The sequence below is a fragment of the Hypanus sabinus genome, chromosome 30 (assembly GCF_030144855.1).
Source record: "Hypanus sabinus isolate sHypSab1 chromosome 30, sHypSab1.hap1, whole genome shotgun sequence".
NCBI classification, from domain to species: Eukaryota; Metazoa; Chordata; class Chondrichthyes; order Myliobatiformes; family Dasyatidae; genus Hypanus; species Hypanus sabinus.
In genome coordinates, this window is record NC_082735.1 from 17,703,914 (window position 1) to 17,726,147 (window position 22,234).

General features: G+C 42.2%; 1 long non-coding RNA gene across 1 annotated transcript in view; it reads left to right on the forward strand.

Annotated features, from left to right (window-relative positions):
• Positions 1 to 984: 984 nt before the first annotated feature.
• The window catches only part of LOC132383347 (uncharacterized), a 93,384-nt gene continuing 72,134 nt past the window's right edge, over positions 985 to 22,234 (forward strand). Inside the window, exon 1 of the long non-coding RNA XR_009508633.1 lies at positions 985 to 1,109. This is a non-coding gene — a long non-coding RNA (uncharacterized LOC132383347). The remainder of the gene's footprint in view (positions 1,110 to 22,234) is intronic.

Below are 22,234 nucleotides of genomic sequence, written 5' to 3' on the forward strand. Positions count from 1 at the left end.
TGTAATCATAATATGATTGAATTCACCATGAAATTTGAAAAGGAGAAGCAAAAATCAGATGTGTTAATGTTAGAGTGGGGTAAAGCAAATTATAGAGGCATGAGAAAGGAGCTGACCAGAACTGATTGGAAAAGATCACAGGCCTTTGACAAGGTGCCATGCAAAAGACTACATAACAAGCTACAAGCCCATGGTATTACTGGAAAGATTCTGGCATGGATAAAGCAGTGGCTGGTTTGTACAGGCAAAGAGTGGATGGGAATAAAGGGAGCATTTTCTGGTTGGCTGTGTTCCATAAGGGCTGTGTTGGGATCGATCCTTTTTTGTTACAGTCATTACGTTATATGTCAATGATTTGGATGTAGGAATTGATGGCTTTGTTACGAAGTTTGCAGATGACACGAAGATAGGTGGAGGGGCAGGTAGTTTTGAGGAATCATCGAGGCTACAGTAGGTCTTAGATAGATTAGGAACATGGGCAAAGAAATGGCAGATGGAATACAATGTGTGGAAGTGTATGATCATGCATTTTGTTTGGAGAAATGAAAGGGTAGATTATTTTCCAAATTGAGAGAAAATACAAAAAAGCGGAGGCATTGTTACATACCCGTGGGTATCTTGTACCTGTCATGTGACTGTGATGCAATTGAGGCTGTGCTGGAGATGAGGTAATGGTCTTGTGATGGGGGAGTGACATCATTTTCCCGCCAGTGAGAGGTCATGTGATAGTCTTTTTCAAAAGGGTGTAAAAAGAGAACCCCTCCTTGTGACGCAGGGCAGCCGGTGGATAATTTCGCTAGCGATCCTACGTTGCTGCGTATTCCGACGTTATGACGTAGGTTTATTTTAAAGTGGAGCTTTATTTTCTGCCTTAAGTCTCAAAGGTTATTGCCGGCAGTTTCGCTACAATCCTGCCAGTAAAGTCAGTGGAGAGTGAAGATTCGTCAGAGTTTGGACACACTGAAGGATTTGGAAAGTTAATGTTGACGGTGAAACAGATTCAACCTTTCTTTAATCTTCGCATGAGGAAGTAGTAACTTGTGTCCGTGATAATTCCTGCGTTGCCAAAAAAGAGCAGTGAGTTGGATACAAAGTTTCACCAAAGAAAGGTCAGTGCCTTTTAAGCCGTTTATTTCCTTCGATTGTAAATCCTCCAAGAAAAGCATACTGCAGCTGGGATCAGCAGTATCGTGACAAAAGAGAATTTAACACCTTTCAAGAAGTCTCTCCTTTTAACTGACTGTGTAAAACTTTGGACCTTCACTTTACTACTTTAAGAACTGTCTTCGCATTACTGCTTTAAGAACTGTTCAAGCTGCTGCACAGCAGCTGACTTCCAGTTAAGTTAGTTATTTGTTTACTTTCGAGCTTTTTTTTAGCACTGTTTAGTAAATGTTTAGTTGTTATAAAAGAACCTGCTTCAATTATATATTCATTGTTGTTGATTTGTGACAGCATCATGGGACTTGCGAGCCCTTGTGCAGGATTCTCTAAAGGTTAATTTGCAGGTTGAGTCTGTGGTGAGGAAGGCAAATGTGATGTTAACATCTATTTCAAGAGGACTGGAACATAAAAGTAAGGATGTAATATTGAGAATTTATAAAGCACTGGTGAGGCCCCTTCCCTTGGAGTGTAGTGAGCAGTTTTGGCCCCCTTATTTTAGAAAGGATGTGTTGAACCTGGAGAGGGTTCAAAGAGATTCATGAAAGTGATTCCAGGATTGAATGGTTTGTCATATGAAGAGAGTTTGATGGCTCTGAGCTTGTAATTGAGAATTCACTAGAATTGAGAAGAATGAGGGGTGACTTCATTGAAACCGATCGAATGGCCTTGATAGAATGGATGTTGAGAGGTTGTTTCCAGTAGTAGGAGAGTCTGAGGCCAGAGGACACAGCCTCAGAATAGAGGGGCGCTCTTTTATAATGGAGATGAGGAGGAATTTCTTTAGCCAGAGCATGGCGAATCTGGGATATTATTTGTCACAGGCAGCTGTGGAGTCTAAGTCTCTGTATTTACAGAAAAAGTTGATAGATTCTTGACTGGTCACGGAACGAAGGGATATGGGGCGAAGGCAGGAGATTGTGGCTTAGAGGATACTTAGATCAGCCGTGATGAAATGGCGGAGCGGACTCGATGGGCCGAATGGCTCCTATATCTTATGGTTTTATAGTCTAAACGTAGCATATTTCCATTATTATAAGTAACACCGAGATCAAAGATGCACGAGAGGATAACTTTTCTGATGTGAATCTCACTGCTTTTAGGGGTGGTGGAAAGTGAATTTATAATAGTTTTCAGAAGAGAATTGGATCAAGACAAGAGAGGAGAAATGGTAGGGCAATCAGGAAAGAGGAAAATTTGGATGGAATGAATTGGTCTTCTATAAGCTGTTTTAGATTTGAAGGACCAATTTGTCTTCTACAACACTGAAAAATTTTAAGGTTCAATGACTCAATGAATGAAGATTTCTTTTGATTTTAATAACCCTGCCCAGTAAAGCTGCAAGCACAAGTACGATTTGAATTTAGAGACACAAGAGACCACAGATGCTGGAACATGGAGCATCAGACAATCTGCTGCAGCATCTCAGCATGCCAAATGGCATCTGCGGGGGGAAAGGAATTGTCAGCATTTCAGATCAAAACCTGATGTAGAGTTTTGACCAGGAACATTGACACTTCTTTTTCACCACAGACGCTGCTCAAATCTTTGAGCTCCTCCAGCACTATTTGTATCCTTTTCTGAATGATGCAATTTAATTCTTTGCTCTATGCTAGCTATCAAGAGCACTCACAGAACTACAATCATTTTCAAAGTAAGAAAACCATGCAATGTTCCAATAAACAGCATCGACTTTGCAGAAAATGTATGCTTAAGATTATTGATTGAAATGTTAAGACAATCACTGCAAACTGTTTACTACAGTAAGTGGTTCAAAATGCCAATGTGCATCTGTTACATGTTAACAAGCTCAGAGCAAGAGAGAATTATGAAATTTGTTAAATTATGAAATAAGAGACAACATAAGGGGAGAATACCACTTTAAGGAAGAACTAAATGTATTTTTAGTGGGAGGTTGAAAAGTAGGATGTACTAAGAATGGACTCGGCCAAATAGTAAAACATTTTTATAGATAGAAAAGTCAACAATTTGCAAAATTGATGGTGGCTCTATAATCTGTTATATCTTCTTTAATTTAAAAGATTTAAAAAAATTGATAAGGTCATTTGTGAGAAACGATTTCCTTTGTGGGTGAATCCTGAAAACAGGAGCTCAGTTTTAAGATTAGGGCAATGGGAAATACGAAGGATTTTTCAACAGAAAGGATGAAAGACGTATGCTGCTCTTTCCCTGAATGAGCTGCCAGCGGAAGTTGTGGATGTGGGCTTGACTGCAACATTTAACAGAAGTTTGAATAAGTACATGAATGGGAGGGGTGTGGAGAACTATGGTCCAGGTGCAGGTCGATGGGACTAGGCAGAATAGCAGTTCAGCACAGACTCAATGGGGCCTGTTTCTGTACTCTGTAACTCTATGACTCTATAAAAGGCTGAAGATATTGGAACCAACCGATTCCACAAGACTGAGATGGACATGTTTTCTTCAGGTAAGATTACCAAGAACTTGGAGCAAAGGTGTGCATTTGGTATTGAAGTTCAGGCTGGCAGTGATCTAATAGAATAGCGGGTTGTCCAACTCCAGCTTTGTTTTCATCTTTCATGTTTTAGAACCTTTACATGACTATCATTTATTTCCCATCTCTAATTATCCATGAGAGGCTAGCGATCTTTTTTCTTGAACCACTGCTGTCTATTTGGAAGAGATAATGCCTTGATGCTGTTGAGTTGGAAATTCCAGGATTTGGACTCGGTTACGATGTCATATATATGCCTGAAGTTCTGAGCCCTCTTGGAGATTGTACTTCAGTGTTTGGGAGTTCTCTCTGAGCAAACTGAGTGCGGACTGTACACAACGTGTTGTGGTGGAGAGAAGTTTATTTAGAATGGGCGATAGTGTACATATCATTGGGATGTTCTGTTCTGATGTTGCGCTTCACCAGAAATAGGGGAAGTGGACTGGAATTGTTAGAAGGTGGTCCACTTAACCTCTAACTTGCTCTTATTGGAGAGAACTATTGTCTGGAAGTGCTGTGGCTTTTACTTACGCCTTGCTAGTCCATGTCTGACTATTGGTGACACACATGACTGCAGATACTGTAATCTGCAGCAACATAGAGGAACTCAGTGGGTTAGGAAGGAAATGGACGGTCGACATTTTGGATTAAAATCCTAAATCTGGACTGATGCTTGACTACTGTTTAGATCTAGCTGCATACAGCTACTTCATTGGTTAAGTTGCAGTAGGTATGCACACATTCTACTGAAAGATTGTACACTTAACGCGATTAGAAAGGTAAACTGGGCAGTTAATCTTTGTTTTTATGTTTTAAAAAAAAATTACCAACTTTGCTTTTGTGTTTGATTTCCTGTGTTTTTGCTCCTTTTTTTGGGGGCTGACATTGGTGCAATCTGTTTTTTATTGCGTGTGTCGGGGGGGGGGGGTGGTGGAGGTGTGGAGAATTTGATTTTTTTTTGAAAGGGTGCCATGGTTCTTTGTTTCATGACTGTCTGTGGGCTGTATACTGCATATATACTTTGATAATAAATGCACTTTGAATAATTTGAAAGTTGAATTACACCCCAAATAACAATTGCCTCAGATGAGTGAAATTGGATTTCTATTCTCAAGTTTGATGCACATCTGATTCAGTTTCTTACATTCTAAACTGCTGTACCAGAAGAATTTCCATAATAGGATTTTGAGATGACATAAAGGTGATTCAGGACTTGTAATACTGCAGGAGCTATATTGAAAAGGATATGTTTTTGAATAAAATGTGCCCTTAAAGAAGAATAAATTGTTCCATTGCAAGCAAAATACTTGCTGACATATGTTGTTCATGGGATCCAAGAGTCCTGCAGCAGGAGGTGCAGGAGAGACAGTTAGAGGTAATGGGAAAATAGATCAGATATACAAAGCCCAAATTAGTAGAAGAGCCCTGAATGAAAAGTGATGTGGAGTCAAACAGTGTGAAAGATTAAAGAGATCACCAAAGTCAGCAAACTCACATTAGGAAGCTGGCATTCATGTTTATCAATGTTCAAAATTACCATACAGTGCTTTTACAAGACTATAAATGCTCAGCAGGTTAATTTGAAAAGCAAGAAGTGTGCAATCTAATCATTACTTCTAATGCTCTGTTAAATCTTTGTCTGTGTAGTGAGACATAATTGATTCTTACTCCCTGCAGGCTGAATATCGTAATTTTCTGTCTTTTCCTGCTGGTGTGATCCAGCACACAGTAACTTCAATAATGTGATTAGTTCCCCATTGAAAATAATAGATTTTGGAAAAATCTTCCACTCACTCTACTGAATCCAAAGTGAGGATGTTCTCGTTATTTATTGCTATTCATTAATATTTGCATTTGTAAAGCTTGCTGCCTTCTGCACTCTAGTTGATCTTTCATTAGACCATAATATATAGGAGCAGAATTAGGCTATTTGGCCCATCAGGTTTGCTCTGCCATTTCTTCATGGCCAATCCAATTTTTCACTCAGTCCTGATCTCCTGCCTCCTCTGCGAATCCCTTCATGGCCTGACCAGCCAACCCTGACGGTTATTTCTTCGGCGGTTTCATCAGGGCACAATGGCGCGAGCGCGTGGATGTCAGCCAGTGAGAACAGCGAGAAGAGTTTAAAAGGAGACAGCTTGACAGAGTGGGAGACAGAGTAAGAAGGCTTTGGCTCAATGGGGCTTCGATGATAACAGGTCGAGGTGAGCTAGGTTGTCTGTGCAGAATACAGACAGAAAGAATGTGTGTGAGACCGGTGCCTCTGTGCTTGGTGCCAGATGTGGGAAGAAAAGGAGACTCCCAGCTTCCCGGATGGCCACATCTGTGCCAGGTGCGTTGAGCTGCAGCTTCTTAGGGACTACGTTAGGGAAATGGAGCTGCAGCTCGATGACCTTCGTCTGTTCAGGAAAAGTGAGGAGATGATAGAGAGGAGCTATAGGCAATTAGTCACACCGGGCCTTGGGGAGACCCATCAGGAGACCCTTGTGGGTAACAGTCAGGAGAGGGAAGGGTGGGATTCAGAGGCTAGGGAGCTCCCCTGTGGCTGTACTCCGTTAACAACAAGTTTGAGTACTATTGGGGGGGGGATGGCCTACCTGGGGGAAGTGACAATGGCCACGCCTCTGGCACAGAGTCTGGCCCTGTGGCTCAGAAGGGTAGGGAAAGGAAGTGAAAGGCAGCAGTGATAGGGGATACATAGTTAGGGGGTCAGGCAGGCAATTCTGTGGATGAAGGAAAGAAACGTGGATGGTAGTTTGCCTCCCAGTTGCCAGGGTCCAGGATGTTTCTGATCATGTCCACAATATCCTGATGAGGGAATGTGAACAGCCAGAGGTCGTGGTACATATTGGTCATTGGACATAGGTAGGAAAAGGGAGGAACTCTTGAAAGCAGACTACAAGGAGTTAGGAAGGAAGTTGAGTAGCAGGACCACAAAGGTAGTAATCTTGGGATTACAGCCTGTGCCACTTGACAGTATATAGGAATATAGGAATAGAGTGAGGTGGAGTATCAATGCTGAGGGATTGGAGCAGGGGGCAGGGAGTCAGGGTTCTGGATCATTGGGACCTCTTTTGGGGCAGGAATGACCTGTACAAAAAGGACTGGTTGCACTTGAATTCCAGGGGGACAAATATGTGGTGGGGAGGTTTGCTAAGGCTATTGGGGAGAGTTTAAACTAGAATTTCTGGGGTGTGGGAACCAAACTGAAGAGGCAGAGGAAGAGGCAGTTGTCTCACAAATAGAGAAAGCCTGGAGACAGTGCAAGAGGGAGGATAGGCAGGTGATAGAGAAGAGATGCACTCAGACCGATGGTTTGAGTTGTGTCTATTTTAATGCATAGAGTATTATGAACAAAGCGGATGAGCTTAGAGCATGGATCAGTACTTGGAACTATGATGTTTTGGCCATTACAGAGACAGGAATGGTTACTTCGAGTGCCAGGCTTTAGAAGTTTCAGAAAGTTCAGGGAGGGAGGCAAAATAGGTGTGGCATGGCACTGTTGATCAGAGATATTGTCATGGGCTGCTGCAGAGAAGGAGGAAGTCATGGAGGGATTGTCTACGATGGAAGTTAGGAACAGGAAGGGAGCAATGACCCTACCGGGTGTTTTTTTATAGACGACCCAATAATAACGGGGACATTGAGGAGCAGATAGGGAGACAGATTCTGGAAAGGTGTAGTAATAACAGGGTTGTTGTAGTGGGAGATCTTAATTTCCCAAATATTGATTGGCATGTCCCTAGAGCGAGAGGTTCAGATGGGGTGGAGTTGGTTAGGTGTGTTCAGGAAGGTTTCTTGACACAATATGTAGATAAGCCTACATGAGGAGAGGCTGTACTTGATCTGGTTTTGGGAAATGAACCTGGTTATTTGTCAGGTCTCTCAGTGGAAGAGTATTTTGGAGATAGTGATCACAGTGCTATCTCCTTTAGCATAGCATTGGAGAGAGATAGGAACAGACAAATTAGGAAAGCATTTAATTGGAGAAAGAGGAAATAGGAGGCTATCAGGTAGGAACTTGGAAGCATAAATTTGGAACAGATGTTAGGGAAATGTACGGAAGAAATGTGGCAAAAATTCAGGGGACATTTGCATGGTGTTCTGCATAGGTACGTTCTAATGAGACATGGAAGTTTTGGTAGGTTACAGGAACTGTGGTGTACAAAGGCTGTTGTAAATCTAGTCAAGAAGAAAAGAAGAGCTTATGAAAGGTTAAAAAAGCTAGGTAATGGTAGAGATCCAGAAAATTATAAGGCCTGCAGGAAGAAGGTTAAGAAAGATATTAGGAGAGCCAGAAGGGGCCATGAGAAGGCCTTGGCAGACAGGATTAAGGAAAACCCCAAGGTATTCTACAAATATGAGAAGAGCAGGAGGATAAGACATGAGAGAATAGGAACAATCAAGTGTGACAGTGGAAAAGTGTGTATGGAACCGAAGGAGATAGCTGATGTTCTTAATGAGTACTTTGCTTCAGTATTCACTACGGAAAAGGATCTTGGCGATTGTAGGGATGACTTACAGCAAACTGAAAATCTTGAGCATGTAGTTATTAAGAAAGAGTGTGTGCTGGAGCGTTTGGAAAGCATGAAGTTGGATAAGTCACCAGAACCAGATGAAATGTACCCTAGGCTAATGTGGGTGGTGAGGGAGGAGATTGCTGAGCCTCTGGAGATGATCTTTACATCATCAGTGGGGACTGGAGAGGTTCTGGAGGATTGGAGGGTTGTGAATGTTGTTCCATTATTCAAGAAAGGGAGTAGAGATAGTCCAGGATATTACAGACCAGTGAGTCTTATTTCAGTGGTTGGTAAGTTGATGGAGAAGATCCTGAGAGGCAGGATTTATGAATATTTGGAGAAGCATAACATGATTAGGAATAGTCAGTATGGCTTTGTCAAAGGCAGGTCATGCCTTACGAGTCTGATTGAATTTTTTGAGGATGTGACTAAGCACATTGATGAAGGTAGAGCAGTAGATGTAGTGTGTATGGATTTCAGCAAGGCATTTGACAAGGTGCCCCATGCAAGGCTTATTGAGAAAATAAGGAGTCACGGGATTCAAGGGGACATTGCTTTGTGCATCCAGAACTGGATTGCCCGCAGATGGCAAAGAGTGGTTGTATACTGGTCATATTCTGCATGAAAGTTGGTGTGCCTCAGGAATCTGTTAGAAACATAGAAACATAGAAAACCTACAGCACAATGCAGGCCCTTTAGTCCACAAAGAAGAGCCCCGGCTTGGTGCCTGAGCTGAAGGCGGAGTCCCGGCTCGATTTCATGCCCAGTGTCTGTGTCTACCCCCTGAAGAAGAGTCCTGGCTTGGTGCCTGAGCTGAAGGCGGAGTCCCGGCTCGACGTTCCTGCCTGTTGTCCATGTCTACCCCTTTGAAGAAGTCCCGGCTCGGTGCCTGAGTGGAAGGCAGAGTTCTGACTCGATGTTCCTACCTGTTGCCTCCGTCAGGCAGGTCCAGTTGGACTGCCGTTGCCCGGCAGGGGTTTCCCCCTTTCTACCCATTGCTCCCCAAGGGCCGAGGCGGTCCCTGTCCCCAGGGTCCAAGTCCAAGGTCCGCGGATGTCCATGTTCCCCCCACCCCCATCCAAGTCCAAGATCTGTGGCTGTCCCAGTTCCCAGTTTCCAAGTCCCAGGTCCGTGGCGTTCCAAGTCCCTAGTCCCCTAGTCTGAGGTTCGTGTTTCTCTTTGTCCTTGATTACCCGATCCTCTGTGTAGCGAGTAATAAATGCTATTTTATTGTACCTAAGAAAGACGTGTTTGTGTCTTGCATGTGGGTCCTCTCCCAGCACCCTTGTCCCCACCTCGTCACACTATGTTTCTACGTTTCCTATTGTAACAGTCGCTTTGCCTAGTGGCATGATCGCATGGTAATAACCCCCTGCCCGGCTAAACCTTAGCACTCTCATTTGGATGGATGCTGAGTGTGATGTCCCCTGTGTAGAATCAGTACCCTGAAATAACCAGCAGTACACAATGTGTGGTTAAACGATTAAGATTTTATATTTGATTATGGGGTTAGTATAGAAACAAAATACAAAATAAAAAGGCGCCAATAATCTCATTAATAGTCCAGTGCACAAACCATTGGAGCTCACAGGTTCTTCTCTTCACTGATCCTCCTTTGATCATCGCCCTGAGCCCATGACCCAGAGGGTCTCACAACCCATTGTCTCCTCAAGCCGTGTCTTCTCTCTTCGTCCTCCTCACGCTTTCTCCCTTGAAGCCTGCACAAACGAACAGCTTTCACACAGACAGAAAGAATAACATCTCTTCCACTGGGTAACACTGAATTCCAAAGCCCCGTTATCAGTTATAACCCAAACATGCTGCACAGAGAACCTACTACCTCAGCAGTTAACATTACAGAGAAGCCATTTTATTAGCCTTAGCAAGTAACATGAAAGAAGAAGCCCTTACACTATGTTTCTAATCAAGAATCTATCAACCTCTGCCTTAAATACACATAAAGACTTGGCATCCACAGTTGCTTGTGGCAAATTATTCCACAAATTCATCACCCTCTGACTAAAGGAATTCCTCCTCATTTCCATTCAAAAAGGATGCTCCTCTATTCTAAGGCTCTGACTTCTTTTCTTAGACTCTCCCACTGTAGGAAACATCCTCTCCACCTCCACTCTATCTAGGCTTTTCACATTCAATAGGTTTGAATGAGGTCACCCTTTAGTCTTCTCAATTCTATTTAATCTGTTATCTTTTTGCCCATTCTCCTTATCTGTCTAAGTCCTTCTGTACCCTCATAACTACCTGTACCTCCACCTATTTTCATATCATCTGCAAACTTTGCAACAAAGTCATCAATTCCATCATGCTTATCATTGGCAAATAATGTGAAAAGAATCGGTGCCAGCACAGAGCCCTGTGGAACACCATTAGGAAAGGCTCCCTTTATTCCCACTCTTTGTCTCCTGCCAATCAGCCACTTCTTTATCCATGCTAGAATCTTTGCTGTAATACCATGGGCTTGTAGCTTGTTAAGCAGCCTCATGGAAAATCCAAGTACACAGCATCAAATGATTCTCCTTTGTCTATTTGACTTATTATTTCTTCAAATAATTCCAAAAGATGTCAGGCAAGATTTTCCCTTGTGGAAATTATGCAGACTACAGCCTGTTTTATCATGTACCTCCAAGTACCCTGAGATTTCATCCTTAATAAGCGATTCCAACATCTTCCCAACCACAGAGGTCAGACTAAGAGACCTATAATTTCCTTTCTTCTGCCTCTCTCCCTTGAAAAGCAGAGTGACATTTGTAATTTCCCAGTCTTCTGGAACAATTCCAGAATCTGGTGATTCTTGAACGATCATTACTAATGCCTCCACAATCTCTTCAGCCACCTCTTTCAGAAATCTGGGGTGCACACCATTTGGTCCAGGTGACTAAACTACCTTCAAACCTTTCAGTTTCCTTAAGAACCTTCTCTCTAGTTATGGTAACTTCATACACTTCACGCCCTCCGACACCTGGTACTTCCACTATATTGCCAGTGTCTTCCACAGTGAAAACTGATCAAAATACTTATTCAGTTTGTCTCCTATTTCATTGTCTCCCATTACTCCTCTCCAGCATAATGGTCCAATATCCACTCTTGCCTCTCTAACACTTTATGTATCTGAAAAATCTTTTGGTATCCTCTTTAATATTATTGGCTATTTACATTCATATTCCATATTTATCTTAATGACTTTTTTGGTTGTCTTCTGTTGGTTTTTAACAGCTTCCCAATCCTCTAACTTCCTACTACTCTTTCTTCTATTATATGTCTGTCCTTTGCTTTTGATGTTGGTTTTGACTCCGGTCATCTTTCCTCTAGAATACTTCTTTCTCTTTGGGATGTTGATATCCTGTGCCTTCTGAATTGCTTCCAGAAACTCCAGCCATTGCTGCTTTGCTGTCATCTCTGCTGGTGTACTTTGCCAATCATTTCTGGGCAACTCCTAACTCATGCCTCTGTAATTCCCTTTACGCCACTGTAATACTGATACATCTGACCTTCTCCTTCTCAAAATTAAATATGAAATTAGATCAAATTATGATCACTTTCCCCTAGAGAGTCTTTTACCTTAAGCTCTCTAATCAATTCTGGTTCTTTGCACAACTCCCAATCCAGAAAGGCAGATCCTTTCGTGGACTCAACCATGAGTTGTTCTAAAAAGCCATCTCATAGGCACACTAGAAATTCTGTCTCCTGGAATCCAGCACCCACCTGATTTTCCCAATCTACCTGCATATTGAAGTCCCCCATGACTATTGTAACATTACTCTTTGCATTGCATTTTCTATCTCCCATTATAATTTGTAGCAACATCTTTACTACCATTTGGGGGTCTGTATACAACTCTCACCAGGGTCTTTTTACCCTTTTAGTTCCTTAGCTCTATCTACAATGATTCAACAATTTATGACCCTATGTCACCTCTTTCTAATGATTTGATTTCATTTTTTAACAATGCAGCAATACAACCCCTTCTGTCTTCCTGCCTGTCCTTTTGATACAATATATATCTTTGGACATTAAGCTTCCAGCTATAATCTTTCAGGTGTGATTCTGTGATGCCTACAACATCATATGTGCCAAACTGGAACTGTGCTGCAAGTTCATCTACCTTATTTCATATCCCGTGCACATTCAGATACAACACCGTCAGTCCTGTATTCACCCTTTTTGATACTTTTGCACCATGCTCAACCTTTTACCAACAAGATGTCTTCCCAACATCTGCCTCCACAACCTCTCCACTAACTGTTCTGGCACTCTGGTTCCCATCCCCGTGCAACTCTAGTTGAAACCCCAATGAGCAGCACTAACAAACCTTCCCACTAGGATATTAGTCTCCCTCCAGTCTGGATGCAAACCGTCCCTTTTTTACATGTCCCATCTTCCTTAGCAGAGAGACCAATGTTCCAAAACTCTTATGCCCTCCCTCCTGCACCAACTCCTTGGCCATGCATTAAACTGTATAATCTTCCTAGTTCTGGCTTCACTAGTACATGGAATGGGTAACAATCCTGAGGTCACAACTCTGGAGTTCCTGCCCTTTAAGATAGCACCTAACTCCCTGTGCAGAACCTCGTCACTTGTTGTACCCATGTCATTGGTTCCTACATGGACCACAACTTCTGGCTTTTCACCCTCCCGCTTAAGAATGCTGAGGACTCTATCTGAGATATCCTGGACCCTGACACCTGGAAGGAGCATATCATCTGTGAAACTCGTTCTCACCCACAGAAGTTAGGTCCATTACCCTAACTAATGAATCCTCTCTCACCACAGTGTGCCATTTCTCCCCCCCCTTCCCTTCAGAGTCAGAGGCAGGCTCAGTGCCAGAGACCTGACCACTGTGACTCTCCTCAGTGAGGTCATACCCCTGACAGTATCCAAAGTGATATACCTGTTGTTGAGGGGGATGGCCACAGGGATACTCTGCACTGTCTCCTTAATCCATTTCCCCTTCCTGACTGTCACCAGTTTCCTGTGTCCCACACCTTGGGCGTAACTACCTTTCTTTATGTCTTATCTATCACCCCTTCAGCCTCCCGAATGATCTGGAGTTCATCCAGTTCCAACTTCGACTCCTTAACGCGGTCTGTTAGAAGCTGCAACTGGATTCACTTCGCACAGTTGTAGTGGTCCGGGACACTGGGTATCTCCCTGCCTTCCCGCGTTCCGCAAGAGGAGCATTGCACCATCCTGCCTGTCATCTCTACCTAGCGGAGCAGATATAAAGAAGAGAAGGACGTAAAAAAGAACTTGAGCTTGGCTTTCTCTGAGAGAAGTCTCTCTTCGCTGAAGCCTCAAAGAGCCAAAGCTTTCATTGACCCTGTTATAGTTACTATTCCATAAATCTGCTGAGTATGCCCGCAGGAGAATGGATCTCAGGGTTGTTTGCAGTGACATACAGGTAACCTGCTAATAAAATTTACTTTGAAATTGAGCAATGATCATTGCACTTCTCCCATCCACATACATTGTCCGTAGAGACATCAATGTAACAGATGTTTCAAGAATCATATTATGTTCAAGCAGTTCTCTAATCTGAACTATATTTATTAAAGGCAATTTATAAGTAAAGCATTTCATTATTTATTTTATTTGGATTCTCAGTTAGGTGGATTGATATATAAAAAGCTATGCTCTAATTGTATCAAAGTTTTGAGTTACAAAGTTCTTTGGAGAACTATATTACAATAGAATATTCTCCAATTTTTGCTGTGATGATCATTAAGAACATTGGAATGATATTCCTAAACTAAATAATTCCTCACAGGTGTAGTCTATGTAGTTCTGTTGGACAAACGCTACCAATCTTTCATCGTTAACAGAATCAAACTGTTTTCTATCCATTGCTAATTCTTCTCCATCAAGTATTATAAGATGGATAAAAGAATTCTGTTGTCAGTAAAATATTTCTTGGCCAATTCTGTATTAAAATATTTGGTTTGTAGGAGAGAAAAATCCCTGAAAACCATTCATAAACTAAAGTTAACAAGACATTATTTTCTGGCATAGAAATTGCCTGTGGGTTATAGTGTGTATGGATTACTGAAATAGTAGTTTAATGCTGGTGGTTACAGGAAGTTTCATTGCTATAGGGTTGACAAGCTCTGCTCAAAATTTACAGTTGCTACTGGTATCTGAAAGTAGTTGGAAGTCATATTTCATAATAATTTAAAACCAATGTTCCAGTTGTCCACACCCATTCAAGAAAAACAGCTTTGACAAGAAGTCCTGCATCTGAAACATTAACTGTTTCTCCTGTCCCAAATGCTGCCTGATCTGCTCAGATTTCCCAGCACTTTTTATTTATGGTTGAGATTGACCATATCTTCAGTTTTCAGATTTGTTTTTCTGAAGCAACTGGAAACCTTCATCTAAAGAAATACATTGAACAGATATTGTTACTCAATTCATCTACCCTATCTTTCAGATAATACAGTTAATGGCAAGCACCCGATGTCATTATTCTCTGCATCTGGAGCTTCCCACACACCTCCCATGGTTACTAAGCAGTAGTTTTTGGCTTTGGATTGTCTTGAGGCATAACTACAGCTCGGTATGTAACCACCAGCATTTTATCACGTTATTGTCAGAAAGTTTAGAAATTCCACACAAACACTGTGATCCCAAGCTGCCTTGTCAGCGAACTGTTGATTACATCGAACTTGTGGAGAGTGGCGGAAGGGAAAGGCGTATATAATAGTAGCATCCCGTTGAAGATGGTGTAAGTTACTGGCAACAATTCCTACTGCTCTCTGTACGTTCCCCCTGTCACTGTGTGGGCTTCCCCCAGTGCTCCAGTTTCCTCCCACCATCCAAAGATGCACCAGTTGGTAGGTTAATTGATCATTGTGAATTGTCCCATGATTAGGCTAGGATTAAATCGAGGCATTGCTGGATGGCATGGCTCAAAAGGCCGAAAAGGCCTAATCCACACTGTACCTCAATAAATAAATACAAAATAAAAAAAATATGCTGGATGTGGAGGCTCGTAGGGTGATAGGTATGGACAAAGGGAGTTTTATTGCTGTTATGGTGGCAGGAAGATGAGGTAAGGGTGGATGTCTGGGAAGGGGACATGATAAAATTTTCTCCACTTTATTTCACCAGAATGCCTTTTTGTAAAGGTCAAGTATCACATCATCTTGGGATTCTTTTCCTTCAGTCTCTCCAACATTGCTTATTGAATTTGCTAAACATGCTTGGGCCATCTATGCCATCTATTCCTGTTGGTTCTAGTAGACCATTGGCCTTGTTCAGGCCTATTCATTTCTCGTGTCCCCTTTCGAATTGATTCTATTGGAAGCAATGTTGTCTGTGCATATTCACATTTAATGTTGGTTAAATTCCGAATCTGAAAATTCTGTGTCAATTACTGCATTTTATTTTGCAGTCCTGGACTGCTGTATGGATTTGTATTTAATTATAATAAAGTAAAGTGCCATTTGTTTAGTCACTTAATAGTTTTGTTTCATCTCTGGAGTGCAGGGATCCTCAAATCATTACTAAATATCACCTGTCAACACATTATACTCGCATCCCACCAAGTTTTACTTATGTTGATCTATTTTGCTGAAGATACTCAGCAGAAGAAAATCTAACCCTATGGCCTTGATAAACAAATATAATTGGACTAATTGTTGTTCATTTTCATGCCTGTAGGTCCCCAGTCAACACGTCCCTCCCCATAGATCTCCCACCTGGCAAGCGTAAATGCTACATCTGTCCCTACACCTCCTCTCTTACCACCATTCAGGGCCCCAAACAGTCCTTCCAGGTGAGGCAACACTTCACTTGTGAGTCTGTTGGGGTCATCTATTGCATCCGGTGCTCCCGGTGTGGCCTCCTCTACATCGGCGAGACCCGACGCAGATTGGGGGACCGTTTCGTTGAGCACCTCCGTTCCATCCACCACAACAGACAGGACCTCCCAGTTGCCACCCACTTCAATTCTGCTTCACATTTCCATTCGGATATGTCCATACATGGCCTCCTCTACTGCCATGATGAGGCCAAACTCAGGTTGGAGGAGCAACACCTCATATACCATCTGGGTAGTCTCCAGTCCTTTGGCATGAACAATGAATCTCCAACTTCCGGTAGTTCCCTCCACCTCCGTTCTCCCATACCAGTTTCACTCTGCCTCCTCCTCCAGCTGCCTATCACCTCTCTCATGATGTCACCTTCTTCTACAATCCATGGTGCTTTCCCCTTACATTCCTTCTTCACCTTTCCTGCCTATCCCCTCCTGCTTCCCTTCCCCCACCCCTTGATCTTTCCTCTTACTGGTTTTTCACCTGGCACCTACTAGCCTTCTCCTTCCCACCCTCCCCCACCTTTATAGGGCCCCTGCTCCCTCCCTCTTCAGTCCTGATGAAGGGTCTCGGCCCGAAACTTTGACTGTTTGTTTCCACTGATGCTGCCCGACCTGCTGAGTTCCTCCAGCTTGTTGTACGAGCAGCATTTTCTGCTGCCACTTCCTTAGCATTTTGCCTGGTTTTGACAAGGCCGAGTTGCTAGTCAGATGCCCAACCCAGCACAGATGGAAAGCATGCAAGGAGATGATCTGAACAAGAGAAAATCTGCAGATACTGGAAGTCCAAGCAACACACACAAAATGCTGGAGGAACTCAACAAACTAGGCAGCATCTATGGAAAAGAGTACTAGCTGGATTCGAACTAATTTACCTCGAAGCCCAGTGCTAATGTCACTATACCACCAGCTGGCTTACTTAGACTGATTGCTTGAACATATTCTGTATAATCTTCTGTCTTTTTCCCCACAAAACACAGTCAAGATGTTAATGAAGCAAGCTTCTACCATTAGTGAAATGAAAAAAAAGCCTGTTGTTAAAGATGAGTTAATGATTTCAGTTATTCACTACTTGTAAAGCATGAAGATTCATGCTAGTCAAAAACAAACCATTAATAACAAAAGGAAGCAGGCAGAAGGATAATGTCCTGTTTAATGTGCCCCTGTTTCTGTTAAATGACTATGCTCAAATAAATCTGTTAACCATCTTTTATTCAAGTAAAATGTCTCGAACTAAGGATAATATTTCTAAAAGCATCCACTGAAAGTGATATTAATAAATGGCAAGGTGAGGGAATTGTGTGTGGAAATCTGAAAGTTTATTGTGTGTTTTGGAATCATGATTTATATGGAATATCACCAATTAATTATTACTACTATGCTCTTCATATCAAAACACTTTTTGGTGTGATGCATAAAAGTGCTTCAGTTGACATGGCAATCTGCAAATAGAATTTAAAATTGTTCAGAATTAATTGTAGATATACAGTTCAGTAGAACAAGGCACCCAGATATTACAATGCCATATCAGGACCAGTTCTAGGTGTTGTCAAGAACATAGGGAAATATCTTTCCATGGCAATGGGAGAAAAAGATTAGTGCACTCCCCAACAATGCATAGAAGGAGGTGATTGAGAAGGAAATCACTAGGAGTATTGCCTCAGTCCTTCTTACCCAACCTGGAGCATCTAGCTGTCAAGTGTCATCTATTTTATCTGCTGAGGAAGTTTTCTGCTGCCATCTTGATTGAGGTGTCTATTCCAGCCCTGGCCAATGTTAGGCAAGCATTGGAGGAGCTGAGCACCGCAATCAGCAGTCATGGTACAGCACAATTTGATGCCTTCCTTATGGTTGTGGGGGATTTCAGCCAGGCTAGGTTGACAAAGACTCTAACCAACTACCAGCAACATACCAACTGTGAAACCAGAGCAGTCAACACACTTGACCACTGTTACACCACCATTAAGAATGTTTATCATACCAGTTTGGAAACTCCGATCACCTGGCTGCACTTTTGCTTCTGGCGTCCAGGCAGAGACTGAGGACCATGAAGGAGTAGTCAAGGGATGTAGGGTACTGCTTTGAGTTGGTGGACTGGACAATATTCAGGGATTCATTTTCAAATCTGAATGAATATGCCACAGTTGTCACCAACTTCATCAAGGACTGCGTGGATGATATTGTGTCTTAGAGAACATACAGGACATGCCCAAATCAAATGTGGGTAGACATGTTAGGAAGGCACGAGGGAAATTTATTCAGTATAAAATAGTACACAGATATTATTGGACACCAACTAAACTCTACAAAATGGGGATTGTTGATAATCATTTATGCTGGAAATGTAAAAATGAGGTGGGCACATATTTTCACATGATTTGGGAGTGTTCCATGATTCGTCCGTTTGGTGTAAAGCTCTTGATTTGTTGGGAAATTGGTTGGGTCCTATACTGCCCTTGTGTCCACGGCTTTGTCTCCTGGGTGATAGGACGATGATACCTAATGTAAGCAATGACAAATGTACTATTTTAAAGGTGGGTTTCATCACAGCAGCAAGAACTATATTGCAAAACTGGAAAAAACCCAGATGTCCCACTGTGAGAGAATGGACTGAGGAAATGGTTAAGATTTCATCATATGAACACGTGATGGAAAGAATTAGCAGTGAGGGAAAAGTGCAAGATGCATGGGATCAAGTTTGGTTGTACGTTAATTTAAACTTAAATTAGAAGTTTTTTTTCTGTTTCTTAGTTTTATATGTTTTCCTGTCATGGGATGTATAAATATGCTGTACTGTATCTGCTCTATGATATGCTGTGCTGATTTGTAAAATAAGAATAAATAATAATAAAAATTTGAATTGCAAAAAAAAAGTAGTGGATGAACCAGAAGATTTATAGTCTGCTGAGTGCTAGATCGGTGGCATTCAAGGCTGGTGATCCAGAACTAGTCCAGTTATGATGTATGGGAGGCTATACTTAGAGCAAATAGACAATTTCAATTGAAATTAGAGATGGAATCGGGTGAACACCAGCTCAGGCAGGGTTTCTTTGAGGTGAAACCTAACATCATCAATGGCTGAGGTGCCTCATTCTCAGAGGATCTAATGATCTTTACGCACACCTTGTAAGGGAGAATAAAGCTAAACCTGTTGGAATGTCTGCAGCATCTGGTGGTCCTGTGATCTCTGTCTTAGAATACCTATCAAAAGAGTAAACCCTCACAAGGCATCAGGCCCTGATGGTGTACCTGGTAAGGCACGGAAAACCTGTGCCAACCAAGTGGATGGAGTGATCAAGGACATCATCAGTCTTTCTCTGTTGCAGCAGGAGGCCCCCACTTGCCTCAATAGGGCGATAATCGTACTAGTGCAGAAGAAGAACAGGGTCAGCTGCCTCAAAGATTATCACTGAGTTGCATTCACCTTTACTGTGATGAAGTCTTTGAGAGGTTGGTCATGACCAGCACCTACTCAGCCTAAGCAAGGACCTGGACCTGGACCTGGAGCAACTTGCCTATCGCCACAATAGGTCTGCAGAAGAAGGAATCTCACTGGTTCTCTACTTGATCTTAGATCTCCTGGACAACAGTAATACCTATGTCAGGCTGCAATTTATTGGTTACAGCGCAGTGTTCAACACTCTCATATCCTCAGTACCGATTAACATGAAAAACCTAGGCATCTGTACCTCCCTCTGCAACTGGATCCTTGATTTCCTCATTAGGAGACAACAATCAGTTTGGATCAGAAATGACATCTCCTCCTTGCTGATGGTCAATATTGGTACACATCAAGGATCTGTGCTAGGCCCACTGCTCTACTCTCTCTGCACCCATGACTGTGTGACAAGGCACAGCTCAAATGTCATCTATACATTTGCTGATGATGACACAGCTTGTACTGTAAAGGATTAATCCTTGTGCCTGTCAACCGTCTTCACCACAGTGGTCTAGAGTAGATGTGAACTAGCTGCAGAAGCTTGGATTATGAATGTGGGAATGTTATATGGCCACCGTAAGAATGCAATATATTGTGGGAATACAGCTGTGAGAACTTGAAAGTCAGGTGAACACAGGGGAGGGACTCATGAATTGTGGTGACCAGTGATGATTCCTTCTGGTGTGGTGGTTTGTGCTAGTTCTACTGTTATTAGTTAACTTACTTCAGCATTCCATGTTAGTGGAATGGGCACAAAAATAGAGCAGTCAGGGGCGTCAAGGCCTCACTGACAGGCTATTGCAAATGGTACCAACAGAATGGATAGAGTGGGAGGTGTTCTGCTGTGAGAGGGGCCCACCTAGATGAGTGTTTTAATGCTTTCTATTCTGCCCCAAATAAACAAAGCTTTGCAGTTCTAAGTAGATAATTGAAGCTCATATCTTACTGCCTTACCGAACGGGATTTGTGAACATTTCGGTGTACCGTAACACAACTGTGGTTGGCAGAATTCAGATGGTGACAAGGAAGCGTACAGGAGTGAGATAGATCAGCTGGTTGAGTGGTCTCATAACAACAGCCGTGCACTCAGTAAAACCAAGGAATTGATTGTGGATTTCAGGATGGGGAAGTCGAGGGAACACACAGCAGTCCTTAGTGAGGGATCAGCAGTGGAAAGGGTCAGCAGAATCAAGTTCTTGGATCTCAATATCTCTAAAGATCTCACCTGGGCCCAAGAGATTAATGCAATTATAAAGAAGGCACAACAATGGTACATGTGAAAATTAAATAGTTTTTGGCCTGATCTGCAAAAGCTCCAAGGCTTTGAGCATACAGCACTGTGCAAGAGTCTTAGGCTTATATATATATGTATGAAAAAAATGTATATAGGGCACCTAAGACTTTTGCACTGTATTTGTCCATGTGGAGCAAAGAGTGAATTTGTAAATCTGGGTGGGAATGAAGGGTGTTGCGAATGAAGAGAATGGAGTGTCACAGGAGGGTTATGGGACAGTTGGCAGAGAAGACATGGCAGCAGGCAGGGGATGGCATGGGTACAGGCACACCCAGCCCTGAGATACCAGGCAAGGTCATTTGATTCCAAACAATTGGTTTATTGATCGTTACAGAATGTCTTTCTAGTGCTTCCAGCTTCCCACTCCCTCCGTTCTTCCTTCCCCTCTCCCTGCCCCCTCCCCACTCCCAGTCCACAAAAGCGACCCATATCGGAATCTGGTTTATCATCACTCTCATATGCCATTAAGTCTGTTTTTTTTTGCAGTAGCAGTACAGTGCAATGCATAAAATTACCACGGTACTGTACTAAAGTCTTAGGTACCCTCGCTATATACAGTATATGTGGCTGAGGCTTTAACACATTATCAGGACTTGATCATTGAATCATTATCTCTGCTGAAACTACATTGTGCGATAGAAAGCATAAACTAAACTGACTGCTACACATTACAGGAAAACATATGAGCTAATTTTTTAAAAAAATCTTGGAAATACAAAGTCAGACAGTAGCCAAACAAACAGACTTAATGTTTCAGGTTGCTAATTGTTGGTGAACACTGGATTATTTATGTGTTTATGTTCTTGGTAATGCTGGGTGAAATTGAATGATTACTGCCATTTCCATATCTTGTACAATATTGCTACTTCCACTTGTACCATAGTGCATATCATACCTGAAGGTACTAATTAATCTGATGTGCAAGAATAGTTGAGAGAACGAATGAACATTTAGTGTTGAGAGATGCAAATGATTATGGGAGTGTAATGACATTAACTATAGAGGGTTCATTTTGTTTTGCTTTACCCAAAGTAAAAGTTAGTGATTTGGAGGTATCCCTGGCAACAGTAAGTGGCTAAGTTTGAGAGTTTCCCCTTTAATCTTGTTCTCCTCCTTCTATTTCCATTTCTTGTCCATAATGTTCTCTTCCTCAGAATATAATTGATAATTCCCTTCATTCTCCCACCATCACCAGGAGGCAGAGGAGCCTTGGGTCCCACACCAGCAGGTTCAGGACCAGTTATTACCCTACAGGCATGACGCTCTTAAATCAACATGGATAACTTCACTCACCTAAACTCTGAACTGATTCCATTACCTGCAGACTCACTTTCAAGAACTTTACAATTCATATTGTCAGTATTAATTATTTATTTTTACGAATTGCACAATTTGTTTTCCTTTGCATATTGGTGGTCTTTCAGTCTTTATTTATGTATAGTTTTCCATGAATTCTATTGCATTTCTTGATTTTCCTGGAAATGCCTGTAAGAAAATGATTATCATGGTAGCAGTTTTACGA